Raw genomic sequence first — 15,893 nt, forward strand, 5'->3', positions numbered from 1 at the left:
CACTTAACCTTTATGTGCTACAGCACCAAGGTTGTCCTTCCAGCATGTCTGTAACTGAAAGCTTTTAATACCCTCCTTCTGCCACCCTCAAAGCCAACTTACCAGGAACATAAAAGATTTAACCACTTATTAAACAGCACTATTTTGTCAGGCAATACGTTCTTTTCTGCAGGGCATCACTGAATTGAATGTGCAAGAGAGACAAAGTGCCTAACAAAGAAAAAGTTGCTTCATGACAGGATTGCCTCTCCTCTCCCAAGGAATTCAATCAGCAAGGAAACCTCCTTGTGGAGTACAAATCAAGGCAATACTATGACAGGAAATAAGGCAATAGGAAATCACACAAATAAAGATGTAGAGAGAGACTGGTGGACATGAATTTTGTAGCTTTTTTTATTTTGTAAGCGGTGCTTCAGTAATAACAAGAATACTTGGCCCTAATTGCTTTGATTATCTGGCCCATGGTAAACTTGTTTCTCCTTTCCTCTTTTTCTTCAAAGCGGAGTTGGAAAAAGCAGCTCTCACGGCCATGTTTTACACTGTCACTGCACAAACATGGCACAGAGCAAGCCAAACACAGAAATCAGCTGAGAATCAGTCCTTGAGGCAGACACTTGTATGCTTAAGAATATGAAATAAATATAATTACATAACAATGGGAATTGAACACTACAGGAAAGCTGTCACAGGGGATTGCTCCAGTGAAAGGAAATGTAAAAACACAGTCCTCCTAAAGCACTGTTAGCACATCCTTATCACATATATAGATGTACATATATGCACTGACACAGAGAGGTCAAAATGAGGCTGTATACAACTTTGCCACCCCACAGCTTCAGCATATTGACATCTGAACTATCATCGGAGACAGAACAATGTGAACACTTCAAGACTCCTACATTTCTATGCCAGTAACTCCCATCTTCCACTGAAACTGCTGCTGATCATTATTCTGCTAGGTCATATTTGCTTCTTGGCTTTAATGCTTTGTCTAAACCCATAATTACCAGTTGATGTATAGCTATGAGTCATATATACAAGAATCACCATCATTTCTGGGCTCTTCAGTGTCTGAAACACAGCATGAGACACACCAACCAATCTACACTGTCTCTACCTACTGCTGCAAATCTCTGTTAACTGGAGGACACAAGAACGCATGGCAGTCTTTAGTTTTATGCTTCCATACCTGAAGTGGTTAACCAAAAAAAGTAACTGTTGTTAAAATGTAGGCTGTAACTTTTACAGAGCCTGGAGCATCCAGTGCAGCTGCTCTCGTGTAGCCAGATGAGATCCTTAGAGAAGTCCTATGATGAGAAAGAAAAAACCCCCCAAAATATACCCCCTAAACTGAAATACATAGTAATTTCAACAGCAAACTGAAATATTAATATAAAAAATCAAAATTAACTATACAGTCATAATGTTTACTTCACACAGCTAATATAGTTGCCTTGTTTATTCCACCTTTAAGAAAAAGGGGAATTCTTTTACAACTCAGAAAAACAGACGTTTAATTTGGCTTTGTAATTCATATATAACTGAATAAAATACATAGAAGAGAGCATATCCATCTCAACTCATTTTGTACCATTGTTTGAATTAATACAGCGGCTATAGCCTCACAAAATTAAAGTATATTGTTTTTAAATGAAACATTGAAATCCATGATATTTGCAAATAATAGCATGTTCAGTCATTTAAGCTCCTTTCCTCCTCCTTCCCACATTTAGTATGAAGGGCTAGTAGAGACTTCTGTACCACCTTTTTTAAAGGTTTGAGGTTCTCATCTAATGTTGGCCAGGTAAAGCTGACAGCCTCTGAGACAAGCTCCTGAAAAAGATATGAATTACCAGCGTCAACTTTAAACTTCAAGACCTCACTCTGGGTCTGTTACAAAGAAAGTTCCCCTACACATTAACTGTGACCTGTGCCTATTCATAGCTACAAGTCTCATCTCGTTACTTGCACATATATATATGTCAAATAGGTCTATAATTTGATCACATTTTAAGATTTTCATCTACTTAGTACATGAAGCCTTAAAAAAGCAGGCAGCTATGAATGTGACAGTGGGACCTGCCAGGGTGAGTGCCCAAAATTTTAGATATGCTGATTGTTTTAGCAGTGACTTTCAGCTTTTGAAAAGGTAGTCATCTCTGCAGTCAGCAGTGATTCTGTTGTCTTTGTGCAGACAGGTCAAGCGGACCTGAGCAGTCTTGGAAAATCATAAGCAACACAAAAAAGCTAATGCATATAATTAAGTTGAAGGATACCAACTTATTAAAGCATGAATGAAGCTTACATTGTGCAAGATGATGAGAAGTTGCTAGCAATTAGATTGCTCGGCATGCTGCAAAAGAAATTGCTTTGGAGCCAAATTTGACTTAAGAAATATAACACTTTATGCATCCTCCTAAAGAATCTTGCCAGGCCAGAACAAGAATAAAACAATGTCTTGAGGTTTTCTGTCTGAATCTCATTTGTGCAATTGTAATAGAATAATAATAAAAAAAAAGTCAGAAAAAATAGTCCTGCAAATGCACGTATGGGTGTAGTAATGTCTTATTCTACACAAAAAGAGAGTGTACTTGTGTGCATTAAGCATTCAAAGCAGAAAAGGAACAACGTGATTTACTTCAGCCAAAAACCCAGCTTAAAAATATAAAGGTATGAAGAGGAAGCCACGGGGAGGCACTATTGTGCCTTAGCAAGTTAGTGATCAAAGTCTGTCCGGCTTAACCCTGGAAGGCACAGCCGAACAAAGTTCTGTGCAGGTTAACTTCCAAACAGGAACTTCACAGGACAGAAAATACAGCACAGATAGGTATTTAAAGGCTGGTGCATTTGTGTCTGCCTTGAATAGTATTGAAACTATTTGCAATAAAAGTGATGTGCTAGTTTTGCTTGTTACCCCAGATTAAAGTTGTTTGGTTTATTTTCTTTAAATTTCCCTAGTTGTTTGTTTTGTTAGGTTTTATTTGTGGAATTTTTTATTTATTTATTTTTTTAATGGCACCATCTATCTTTATCCTGAACACTGTGGTATAACAAAAAAGAGAGCTATAATGTATAAACCAAAATTTTATGTGCTTATGAAAAAGCCTCTTTATACATTAGAAATTAAGGACTATCTACAGAATGAATACTTATCTTTCAAACCTGCAAATTGCTATGCAAAAGAAGAAACTGAATGTGATGATTTAATATTACTGACTCTCCTCTCATTTGAAAAAAACCCTTAAATTTGTGTTTTATTAATTTTCCACTGTATCAATCTGCTTTATTATAGCCTCAGAAGAATAAACAAAGCACAGATGAAAATCAGAAACCACAGCAGACTAAGAGACATTCTGTTCTTATACTGTCTCTCATCAGAATGGAAGTCCAGAAAATCCAAGTTTCTTCTTCTAGAAGCACCAAAGTAAAATTAATTTTTTCATGTAATTAACAACCTTTTGTGACCTGCAGATTACTGTAGGCCTTTTTCACCCTTGTATTCCATGATTCTGTAGGAACAACATTAAAACAATGAACTCTCACTTACATAATACCCCAAAGAAGAGGCTTTACTTAATATTATTCTTGTCTTATGCATTTCTTATATTTTTAAAAGCTGCCATAAAAACGGGAAAACACAATACAGGTTAGGATTTTTGTTCTTCACAATGAAAATAACATAAAAACTGTTATTTCAAATAATGCTTTATGATCTCTATTGGTCCACACATACAGGAGTTTAATTCCTGAAGGTGAGCATGCACGTAGCATTTTCCTTTTCTGCTGTTACCCACAGTATTTCAGATGCGGGATATTTGCCCCTTTTCACCAGAAGACAGAAACACGCATAGTTCTAACTAAACCTGTTATCACCTTGCCTGACTGCCTAACAACAATTAACCCAGCAACATTTGCTGACAGAATGAAGTATAGAAACACTTATAAAGAACCAAAAGTGGACAGTTTTAAAGCACACTATACTATGAATTACTTAGCTCACTACACAGAATATATTGGGATAAACACAACAAACATCTCTATTGAAACTCCTCTTTAGGGAAAAGGCTTTAACATTAACTTGAGTCCAGTAGGTTAACCTGTGGGAATTCCAGATATTTTGTGATGCATCTCTCTGTGCCAAGAGTGTGTGCTCAGACAGGTGGAGACATCTGGCTTCAATTTTGCTTCCACTCAAAGCTAGCAAAATGCAAATCAGCTCCAGGTTTGATAGCTATGCTCCTGTGAGAGTCTGCCACACGAGACAATGGATACAAGCAGAAACCTGAGCCAGTGACGCTGAGCAGTTCTGCTTTTACACCTGGCTTGCAGTGTGTTGCAGTGTAGGTAGCGTCAGCCCAGGTCTGATCGTGAAGATATAACAGGACACCAGAAAATGATGGTTTGCTGCATTGGGTGCTAGCTGAAATATAATTTGCTCTTTCATAGCTTAATTTCGACAATTTTCTGTGCTTTGGATCTTCATCTACAAAAAATTATTTTTTTAATTATCACAGTAGTGTAGAAATAAATCATTCAGTTCTACTAAGAGTGGAAAAAAAATGCGAATTTCAACCAATATTCTGGCCATTTGCTTCTACCTTTATTAAAAAGTACTTGTGAAATTATAAAGTAAAGTTAAATGTGGGATTCAGTCCCACTTGTGAGTCACGCAGTCAGTGGTTACAAAGCAGCTCTGTCCACACACTACTTATTATCTAGAAGACAAGTGCTGAAAGTCCCAGAGTCCACTCAGGAAGCTGTGATGACATGGGTGTGTGTTTTCAATCCAGCATTAATAAGTGCTAACAACATTACAGAGAAAGTTCATCTTTAAAAGTTGCCATTTCCACCCTGATGTCAGAGGTAACGTGCAAGTAGTTATACTGATTTTATTAAAGAACAAAGTTCTTCACTTAGCCTCAGATTTCTGGAGTTCTGAGCAAACAGAACAGGCTTCTTGAACCAGTTGCACCCAGCAGCTCATCAGAGAGCATAAAGAACATTGCATTTCCAATGCATTGCTACAAATTAAGACATCTAGGGCAGATAGTTCCAGAGAAATCCAGAATCTGACCAAATGAAAATCACTTACCTTCATTTCTAGGAGCGCAAATTTGTACAGGGCTGAGAATTCTTGGTTCTTTTTTTTTCGGTCCTAAAGAACAATATTGATTCTACAAGTTGGTGGGAGTGGAAACCTATAAACAACTGTTGATTGGATGTGAATTACAATCCTCCTGTACAGAGTAAAAATCATATTTAATAACTTAGTAATAATCTGTAGAATGTCATGATCTGGTAGAAGGTTTGTCATCCATAATTAATTCTACTCATTTTGGATAGATCATTCCTGAAAATCACCTTAAGAATAACTAAAGCTTTGCTTGCTTTTACCAAGGTACAGAAATTGAATTTTTTCATTTTTTCCATAGAAAAATAAGATGAGAAAATATGCATTTACATATTTTACTGTCTGGAAGTTGCTGTCCATTTATTCCGTTTTTATAATGTAATAGCTATAGAGCTAAAAGATTGGAGGACATTTCTTTTAAAATTTAGTTGGTAGAGAATTACTGGATTTTTATGTTTGTTCAGCGTTTTTTTTAAGGAAAAGGGAAAACCAGAAACAATGGTAAAACTAAGAATTCATAAATAGACCATGCACCTAGTTATGTACTATAAATCAAGCAGATGAGTACTTTTAATATGGGAAAGGCGACACAAGAACAATGAAGAAATGCAGCTGTTTTTAAACCGTGATGTGATGATTTTCTGTTGTTCTAGAGACACTAGAAACACACAGAGAATGCTTATAGAGCTCTGCTTACTTCTCAAAGGGAATTGATAAATGGGGGAAGGCATCCCTAGGGCTTCCCTTAGTTTAACAAAAACAAAAGTACTTTTCAGTACATTACTTTTTCTTCACATCTTCCCTGAAATAAAATGAATTATGCACACATATTGTTTATTGCCAGTTTGTGTGCTGTGGAATTTCTGTTGTAATAACCAGAGCTCTGAGAACTTCTCTGTAAATGCTCCTTCTGTTTATTTATGGTTTTTTTATCAATACAAATACTTACTTCAATCCAAACATTTCACCACCCCCTGCAAAAAAAAAAAAGAAAAAGAAGTTTTATTAATTTAGAGATGCTGAGATATGTTGTAAGTGGCTGTCTCTCTGCCTCTTTCCATCTGCAAAAAAATAGAGCAGGAAAGTTTACATTCCTGCAGGATCAATTGTGAGATTAGTTTCACATTCCTTTTATTCTTAGAAAATGGATTTGCCATGTGTTTAAGTTAATTTTATAACTAAATTAGCTGTAAGATTTAGGCATAGTTATGCACAACGTAAAAGAAAAGTGTATATAAAAAACAGCCTGAGGATATTTTTATAGTAACTCCATTCTATAAACAAAAAATGGCAATTTATTTATTGTCTTCTTCCCTCAACAGCCCAAAGCACAAGCTCTGTCAGGGTCCAGAAAATACATAGAGGAATGTCCAGTACTTAAGTTACCTGAACTGGAAGATGATAACATATTCATAAGGACAAACGCTATCAATATGCACTTGTAGCCTCTTTCTTTATGAAATCCCAGCTGCAGCATTATCTATCATTATAATAGCCCAGTAGTTGCAACATTTACCCGTAAACTGTTGAGAACTAACTTGTATGCTTTGGGAAGGTTCTCCCCTCTCAGAGAGCCACTCCAGTCACTTAGGAGTTCCCTTGCACAGTTCTTCTCCTCTTGCCATGTATTCCTTCCTCCTTTTCAACACAGGGGAACAATGTGACTTTACCCACAAGCTACTATGGCTTGCATTCAACAGTCAAAAGAATTAAAAAAGAAATAATCTTGAGGGTAATTTGAGACTCCAGGACTCCACACTCCTAAGTCAAGTCATTAGGCACTAGTGTGAAAGCACTTCTGATTAAGTTTTAAAACCAGCAGGTTATTATGTTCAAGGAGGTCTTGATGATGTTCTTAGCATAACTTCTTTTCCATTCTTTCATATTAAGCATCTTCCCTCACCAGCCAGTTTCGGCTCTGGGCTCTCTGGGGAGGCTGTGTATCATCTCCTTTGCAGAACTGACCATGGTGACTAAGTTGTAGAGGGGACACAAAAACCGGACTTCTCCTGTGCTCATCATTTCCTCCTGGTAGCTGCTGAGGTCCTAGCAGTGCCCTAGTGCATCTGAGGGTCTTTGGGTTGCCTGCCCAAGGGGAATACTTCTCCCCACAGCATTGCAGAGAAAGCACATGGTAGGCTTTGGCTTTCATTTTGTGGGATCAGCCACCTAAAATATAACCACTGCAAAAAATCTCTGCTTTATCCATCTGTCTTTAGTGATGGTGTGAAACAATTTTACTCTAAGTTGCCAGTACTGAAGAAGTCCAGCTTCACTGAAGTAGTGCCATGGAAAACAGCTAAGCAGAGAAGCTGTTCTTGGAAGATATCTTTGCTCACAAAAGCAGACAATAGTACTCCATCGACTTACACAATTACGAAAAAATGAAAAGCTGCAGAAGGGTCATTTTTGGCTTGGGTTTCTGTGCCTACCTGTCCCCATTATAAATGTGTTCATTAGAAATCATCACAAGAGGTCTGTGCTTATGTTTAAACAACTGCAGAACCTATGGCACAACAGGGTCATAGATATTACACCAGTATTTATTTGTATATTCTCTCATGATAGCTTATTTTCTATATTTTAATGAGTTTATCAAAGCACCATAATGTTATTAAATATTATCAGGACATGAAAACCTGGTAAATAACTACACTTCCTATAGAAAAAAAAACCAAAACCCCAAAGCAACAAACTCATAAAGCCCCAGTGGCTTTCTATTCTTTAAACATTTGTTGTAACCAGTAATCTCACAGACCAGACTTGGTCTGTGGAAACTAATGAGCTAATGATAGATTTTCTTGGGGTTAACACCAAAGAAATGGGATGTTGCCATTGGATACGCCTCAGTCATTTACAAAAAGCATAAGTACTGTCCTAAATCAATATTTTTTTTTTCTTAACTGGGATGAGAAACCACAATCATTCCATGTATTTTTGTCTGTCAAAAAAAAGTGACTTATGAAAAAGAAATTCTCCAGGAACAGGAAGGGCTCAGTTCATCTGCTTACATGTAAGCATTTAGTGCTACTTGAGATTCCCTAAAGTGTCATTTATATTGGGAGAGGTGGAAAGGCACAAGATCTATAGCTGAGCCGCACTCATCTGCAACAGCAGCTGAAGGTCAGGTGTGCTGCTCTAGTTTGGTCATACTGCATTAGACACATGGGTTTGGTACTTTCGTCTCACTCAAGGGAGCACTGTATCACCTTTACACTGAAAGAGAACATCACTCTGTGTGCACTCTATGCTGAATCACAGGTGGTGGCCTTACTGTCCATTAGTGATTGACAGTAATTAAAACAGAGAAGCCCCAACTACAGTTATGTTTGTCAGCAATTCTAACTCACCCTCTATTCTCTCTCCTTCACCTCTAAAATTTGTGTCAAGATGTCATTAAGATTTAATTCTTTTTCATATACAAAATTTAAGCCATACATTTTCATTGCTTAGACACAGTTCATGCAAAATCTAGTTTAGAAATGAGCTTTTTGTTTTAAATATCCATCACCAGCTTCAGAATGTCAGCAAAAAGAATTTACTGAGGATTTCTAAAATATGTCACATGGTTCTGGTGACTCTTAAAAATATAAGAAAGGCTTGTGTCATAAACCAAACAGTGAGTCTAATTTTCCAAGAAATTCTTTGTCATTCAGATTCAAAGGGCTAAAAATATACTCCGGCAGTAGAGGAACATCTACCTACATGATCACTACACCATCGGCACTGCAGGAAACTCTGACTTCTACAGTGTATTAAAACTATTGATTTCATCATACAGATACATGACAAGGTCATCCACAATGGAGGGATATAAGCAAAAGCTATATTACCCCTTTGTTTGAGTATTGAAATAATGTAATAAAACTCAGAATTGCTACTAAAACGCCCCCCTGTCATAACAGATTTCAACAGATGATTTATTATGTGTTGCTCACCGACTCTATTATGAATAAATAATGAAACCCAAAGAAAATTGTCTTACCTTATGCTCATAAAAAGCATCTGGCTTCTTTACTGGAAGAAATAAAAAACAAGGCTCTTAAGAGCACCAGATGACCTGTGTAGCACAAACAAGGTTATGGACCCTAACACTCTCCTCCTAGTGCCCTGTTGTCTTTAAGATACAGCTTTGTCAAATACTGCAAGCTTTTCATCCACTTTCCTCTGTGGAAAGTTTTAACTACCAGAATAACCACTTGCAGCAGAACTACATTTCTGAGACTGTTTTGTAAGGCAGTTATTTTTCAACACTTCTCAAGATCCATATATAAGAAATGTGCTTCTTGAACCTTTGTCAGGGAGTGGATATTAAGATCCAGTTGAATCAGCCACTACAACTGGTATTGTAGGGTTATTCTCAACTCAGGAATTACAGGTATTTGTAAACAAAAACAAAAGATCAATTTTTTTACAGTGACCTCCTCCTGTCTCAGCTTACTATGAAGTTGCATCTGTACACTCCTGTATATTACAACTGATTTCCTTTTAGAATTTGAAAGGGTAACCATTTTTTTCCAAGAATTTCCCCAACACAGGAAGCATTAAAGGACATGTAGCACAGCAAACATCTAAGACTACAATGAGAGCTTCGGGGTTGGGGGGGGGGGGTACATGACTTAAAAAATCTTAAAAACTGCAAAGGATTTATTAATATAAGTTAATATGCTGTTCCACATTTTAAAATGCATGTTAACTTTTATTTCTTTCCAAATTTCTAATATTAGAACCAATCTCCTTTTTGGTGGGTTGGTTCTAAGACTCTGGAGGATCAGAAACAGAATCAGAACACCAGAGCTGCTTCCTTCCCAATCTGGATAAAGAAACATGTTGCAAATATCACTAGCTTTGTGTAAGGCTTTAGAATTTTGTGTTCTGTAAGAGTGGAGGTTGATGGCTTTTTTTCAGGTTAGAAATTACTCCAGTAAAGACTCCTGCTGCATCAGCAGATCTGGATGAAAGTAATCAGTATAAAACCTTCTTTAATAAAAACGCCCAAAACAAACGCCAAAATGAAACAAAAAAATCAAAACAAAAAAAAACTGAAAGGAAAAAAAAGTCGATCACAGTGTAAGTAAGAAAAAGGTAGCTGCAATAAAGACATGAACACTGTATTAGCTTACAGTTTGTTCTTTCTTTGTGTGTCTAATATGCTTATGAAATTATATACTCAACGTAATTTTTTGTCTTCGGAATGAATATGCGAGACAAATTTTCCTATTTTTTATTAGCAACAACTTATATAGTTGAATATTTTTCTTCTTCTGAAGTTCATAGACACTAGTCCTCTCAGTCTCAGGGCAGTCACAGCAATAAAATGACCTAGGTTGAGATCTTTTAAGTTCCTTGGTATGGGTGATCTATCCCATAAGACTAGGGCCACAAATAATAAGGAGAATTTGATTTCATTCTTTGAGAAAAAAACAACTTTCTTATTTCTCAGATTTAAGTGATTGCTTTTCTCATCTGATATCAAGCTCCTTTATGTTTACAACAGAAAAGAAGAGAAGAGAGAAGCACATCTCTTTTGACTTCACTTATTTTTATTTAATTAGGATCTTTTGTCTTACCACTATTGCAGTAATAATCCTCTCTACATCTATTTTTTGAGTCATTTCCATTTGGAGCAATTTTGAGATTGAATATTGTTTTCTGAACTTCACCTATCCTTAATAGCAGTGAATAGCAACCTACCTAAAATGACTGACGGAAGCATTAACATTTTAATTATGAAGATTTTATTCAGAATTTATTCTTCAAAAGCCCATACTTTTATGTTAACCTTTCACAAGTGTCTTTCTCTGGCCTTTACATTTAGTGAGACATAGAAGGCCATTATTCTGCAGCAATTTTATTACAGTAGATATTAAATAAAGAAACAGACTAATAACCTTGAAAGCAGTGTGGAAAACACGTGGACTCCTTCATGTGCAATTTACTCAGTCCACAAATGAACAGATACCGTGGTGTCAATTCAGCATCTTCCATGAGCCCTGAATTAACTTGAGAAAGAACTCATACCATGGAAAACAGTATAGTGAGGGTAGAGTAAGGTTTTTATGTTTAATGAACTAAAGTGCAACTAGCCACTTGTTCAGAAACATAGATACTAAAAGTGTGACATAATTATTCACATCCTTTAGGGGGGTTGAACATTAACAAACAAGGTATAGGATTTGTAAAAGCAACCTGTATAACCTGAACAAGTGGGATAAACTTTGTATATGTTGTCTTAGAGCTTTAGGGCAAAAGCTCAAGTCCTGCAGTGACCTCTGTTCTGGTGCACTTGCATCCCGTAACTAATATTCTACCTCACAGAAGATGTCGGTAGGGATAAGAAAAGGCCAGCACACGGGACATTGTATCCAATTTCCTGGCAAGGCAATTCAGTAGATACTAATGTCCCCTGGACTCTTTCCTTAGGCAGATTGTTGGATTAGACGACCACTCCGTTTATCTTTGGGTCTGTATCATCCAGGTCACAGTAAGATTGTATTGCCAAGCAAGACAACTCATGTTGGTTTTTTTTCTGCATATAAAGGACAACAGCATCTACCAAAGCATTCTTTTATAAAGCTGCTCTTGACCACTGGCCCAATGAGTTAAGGAAATGTGAATATTCACATTTTCTTCCATATGAAAAAACAACAAGACTTTAGCACTGCTGCAGCTAAATACCATAAATCTTGAAATGAAAGCATATGTTTCTTTCACACATTCCCACTTTTAAGCTTCAATTTGTCCCAGCCTACCTGAAGTGTTTCTACTCAAATTAGATCTGTTACTAGTATAAAATTATAGCGGTTCTATTGATGTGTTATTAAAAAAAAAGAAATAAAAATGTATCTGAGTATACTTGGGACTGGATATTTTTAGGCTTGCTTCCTAATCTACTGTGGAAATCTAATGTAATAAAGAGCATATGAGATCACATTATTATTATTCTTATAGCTATAATATAGGCCATCATGAAACAAAAAAAAAGCATACAATAATGAATATTAAAAATCTAATTATTTCTGTCATTTAGAACATTGTATTTGTTTTGTAATACAACCAAGAATATGGCACATTTGTGCAACACATTCTGTTTATTGAAAAACAAATCCAAAATGAGATAATTTTAACTGCATATTGTATCACGTGAACAAAAGATCTGTGGCAAACCACCAGAAAAAAAAAAAAATCACAGTAATGACTGAAAAAATCAGTAGCTGGGAAACTTACAGTTAGGGACTCATTTGTTCTTTAGGATTGTTATGCTAATTTTCAGGAGCTGCTGCAGCAGCAAAGTTAAGATTTAGGTTGAATACATCAATTACTAACTACTAATGCTATAAAGATAACCTTAGCTTTTCAAGGTACTTTAAAAGACCCATTCATATCCTGCCTTTCCAGTGCTGGACTTTTACTTTAACTCTAGAAGAAATAAACTCTTCAAAAGTCAATAAAATGTACATGTTTCCTTCAAAAAACAGAAGTGGTTTCCTTTGGAAGTATTATGTTCTAATTCTCCACTCATTTAGAATAATGAAAACAACTCTACTTAGAGGGCTGTGAATAAGATCCAAAACTAAGTTATTAGCCCACTGATTTATTATTTTCAAGAAAACATTTTAAGCCTTACTAAGCATTTCTTATCCAAGCTTGCATTCATAGCTTCTCACTGCCATAATAAGATTGTGCATCAATAAAATTCAAACCATTGATATTCAGTAACTTGGTTTTGACAAAAACATATGACTCAGTTTAAGCCACAGAACTGCATTCACTCAAAATGCCAAATTATTAAGGAACATGATTGGGTGAGGTAGGGAATTAAAATCTGAATTAAAATCTTTTAGCAGGAAAGCAAAGGCATATTTTTGTCTTAACATTTCACCTTATACACTGACCTATGATAAAATAGTGCTGCTTCTTACCTTCCCTCATTTTGCTACAACTTAACATATGGACAGAATTGCTGTGGTATTTCTCACCATATGGGCAGGACCATTGTTTCCCAATTCATCTAAATGAAAAATCTGAAATTAGGTCATTCTCACCCACTGAATCCTCAGGCGTACCTCACAGTCACAGGTTATTTTATTGTCCCAGTGACATGTCTTTCTTTTCTCACAGCCACATTTCTTTTTACCATCCCCAAAAGCAACAGCGTTCTCAACTCTTCTTATTTTGCTCCACTCCATGTGTTCTGTCTTCTTTTAACAACACATTTAGGACTCATAGGACAATCTCTAGAACTGCTCTTTAATTCTCAAAAGCCAGTCTCCTATATATAATGGCCAGACTGCATTCTCAAAGTGCTTTCCCCTGGGATTTATTAGTCCTCATATATTTTTTAAAAATGTAATTTGTTTAGATACTTTTTGTAGAGGTTTTTGTTACACAATAACAATTCCAACACACTCTTTGCAATTATAACCTGTCCTCCTGTATTATTTTTTGGGGGTTTTTTTTGACAGGGCAGGTAGAAATGATTCTCATATCTTAAGGTGAAATTTTGAAATTACCTAACCTCTTCAAACTCTCCTAAAATTGCGTGCAGTGAAGCACACTTAAGACAGCCAACAAAATACCACCTTATAACATCAAAACTAACTATTGTTTTCCTCCTACAGTGCGACAATTAATGGTGAGACAATTTTAATTGATACTGCCATTCAGACTATTTTATCTCAAAAAGAGAAGTAAATGTATGGCTATGTATTTCATATAATTATCATAAAATATATAAGCATTATGAAGAACTCAATATTACTCTTCAAATGCATTATCATATTGCAGAACAAGCACTTCAAATTTCATTTTATGTCTGATATGAAAGGAAACCTAAAAATGAAACCAGACTGTTACTGAAATGGAATTTACCTGGTCTATTTACTGCCTAAAGCAAGAAATGCTAAACTTAAAAGAGATAATACTTAGTTCGCTTATTGAAAAAATTAGAGAAAGTTAGGTTTCAGTAAGTTTTTGAAATATAAGACTAAATCACAATGAACAGAAGTTCCATTAAAACTCTAGTTAAACTCATAACATGATGGATTTAAAGAGTGATTTTCTTGTGAGATAAAATTCATAAATATATTACCTGTCATAATTCTGCTGATACCGAAAATGTTGGCAAATACAATTCTCTAAGACTTGTTTTGGAGTATTAGAAAGCAAGCATCCTTTACCAGGCCTGGGCAACATGAGGGAATGATCTCCATTAATCGTGTGAAACAAAACAAAGGCTGTTACAGATTATATTTCCCAATTATGAACATTCTATTACTTTCTAAGGTCCAATTCTAATGTTATGAAACTTTGCAATAGTCAAACTCTTGCTTATTTGGAGCTGGCTCCAGCTCTCTATCTGACCTTGCCTTTCAGGTTTTTAAGAATTCCAGACAGAGGTGATTACAGAGAAAGAGACATCTGTTTAGCACAGATCATTCCTCACACAATAAGTTATCATTTTCAAAGAAAAGACAGTGTCTGAAAAACACTGCTTTAAGGAAAACATGGTATCAGAGAAAGGAAACATGCTATCAGAGGGACATTCTGTCTAACTTTCAAACCACAACTGCTTAGACAAAACTTTATCGCACTGTAGCTTAAATCAAAATATTCCACTTTTAAATATTCCACATATTGTATCACTGCCTTTCCACCATAGGTACTCCCTTTTTCTATTATTAATAATTATCAATACATACACAGCTGAAATCTTCAAAACAATTATTTTGCATATATTTGCTACCTGCTTTGAAATATTACAAAATTAAGCAATGAAATACATGCTTAACACTCACAGGAACATTTCAGTGTGGACCCAGCATTGACATGTGGCTTGAAAGCATCAGGCCTTAGAAAACAGTACTTTGTGTTAAAAGTGCAAATGACACTTCTTGGAGCTAGACATAAAAACTCCTCTGTTTTTACAGCAACTGCTAATGAGCTGGGTATACCTCTGGTAGCAACTGCTTGTTGATGCTGTTTCTGTTCCTTATATCTCTGCATCACAAAAGATATCAAGAACACAGTATACTGAGAACATTTTGGACTGCTTGGTCCTTCCATTGTAGGACTGGCAGAATGGGAGCACTTACAAAATCAATGTTTCATATGCTGATTTGCCTGTATACTTTGTTCAGGAGCTGAGCCTTGCTGTTTTTCCCAGCAAGTTCATTCTCTTTCATTTGTTCCCTGCAGAAGGTGCAGAAGGAGCACATTCCCATTCCTAAACAGGAGATGAACAGGTTAGAGTGCTTTATGCCTTTTTTCGCCAACAGTTCCTTTGGGATGCTCCTAGAGCTGCTGATTCATAATCACACTTCAGATATGCAGGCTCTCTGTGATCACTTAAAACGTCATTATTTTTGTATATACTTTGGTCTCATCACAGTCTGCAAAGTTTTCTTGAAGTATGTTCTGGCTCATTCTTGTAGAGTAACTGGTGCAGGTGAGCACCTGGACCAAAACACCCACATCTTCCAGCATTTTAAACATTTTGTTTCCTAAGGAAAAATAGACATTTTGTTGTTGTCCCTCCTCCCCCTTATCAGAAGCTTAAGAAATGCCTTTTATATGACTGCTTCATGGTTACTATGTCTGAGTTAACTCTGTTTAAAAGCAAATGCAATAAACTACCATCACCAAATGGCCTCCATTACATAATAACTTTATCTTACCCCAGCTCCCTGAGGCTCTGAGCAGTCTGAACAATATTTTCTCACATATTACCAGGAGAAAAGAAACTACAGTTTTCATGCAGAAT

The sequence above is a fragment of the Phaenicophaeus curvirostris genome, chromosome 3, assembly GCF_032191515.1.
Source record: "Phaenicophaeus curvirostris isolate KB17595 chromosome 3, BPBGC_Pcur_1.0, whole genome shotgun sequence".
Taxonomy (NCBI): Eukaryota; Metazoa; Chordata; class Aves; order Cuculiformes; family Cuculidae; genus Phaenicophaeus; species Phaenicophaeus curvirostris.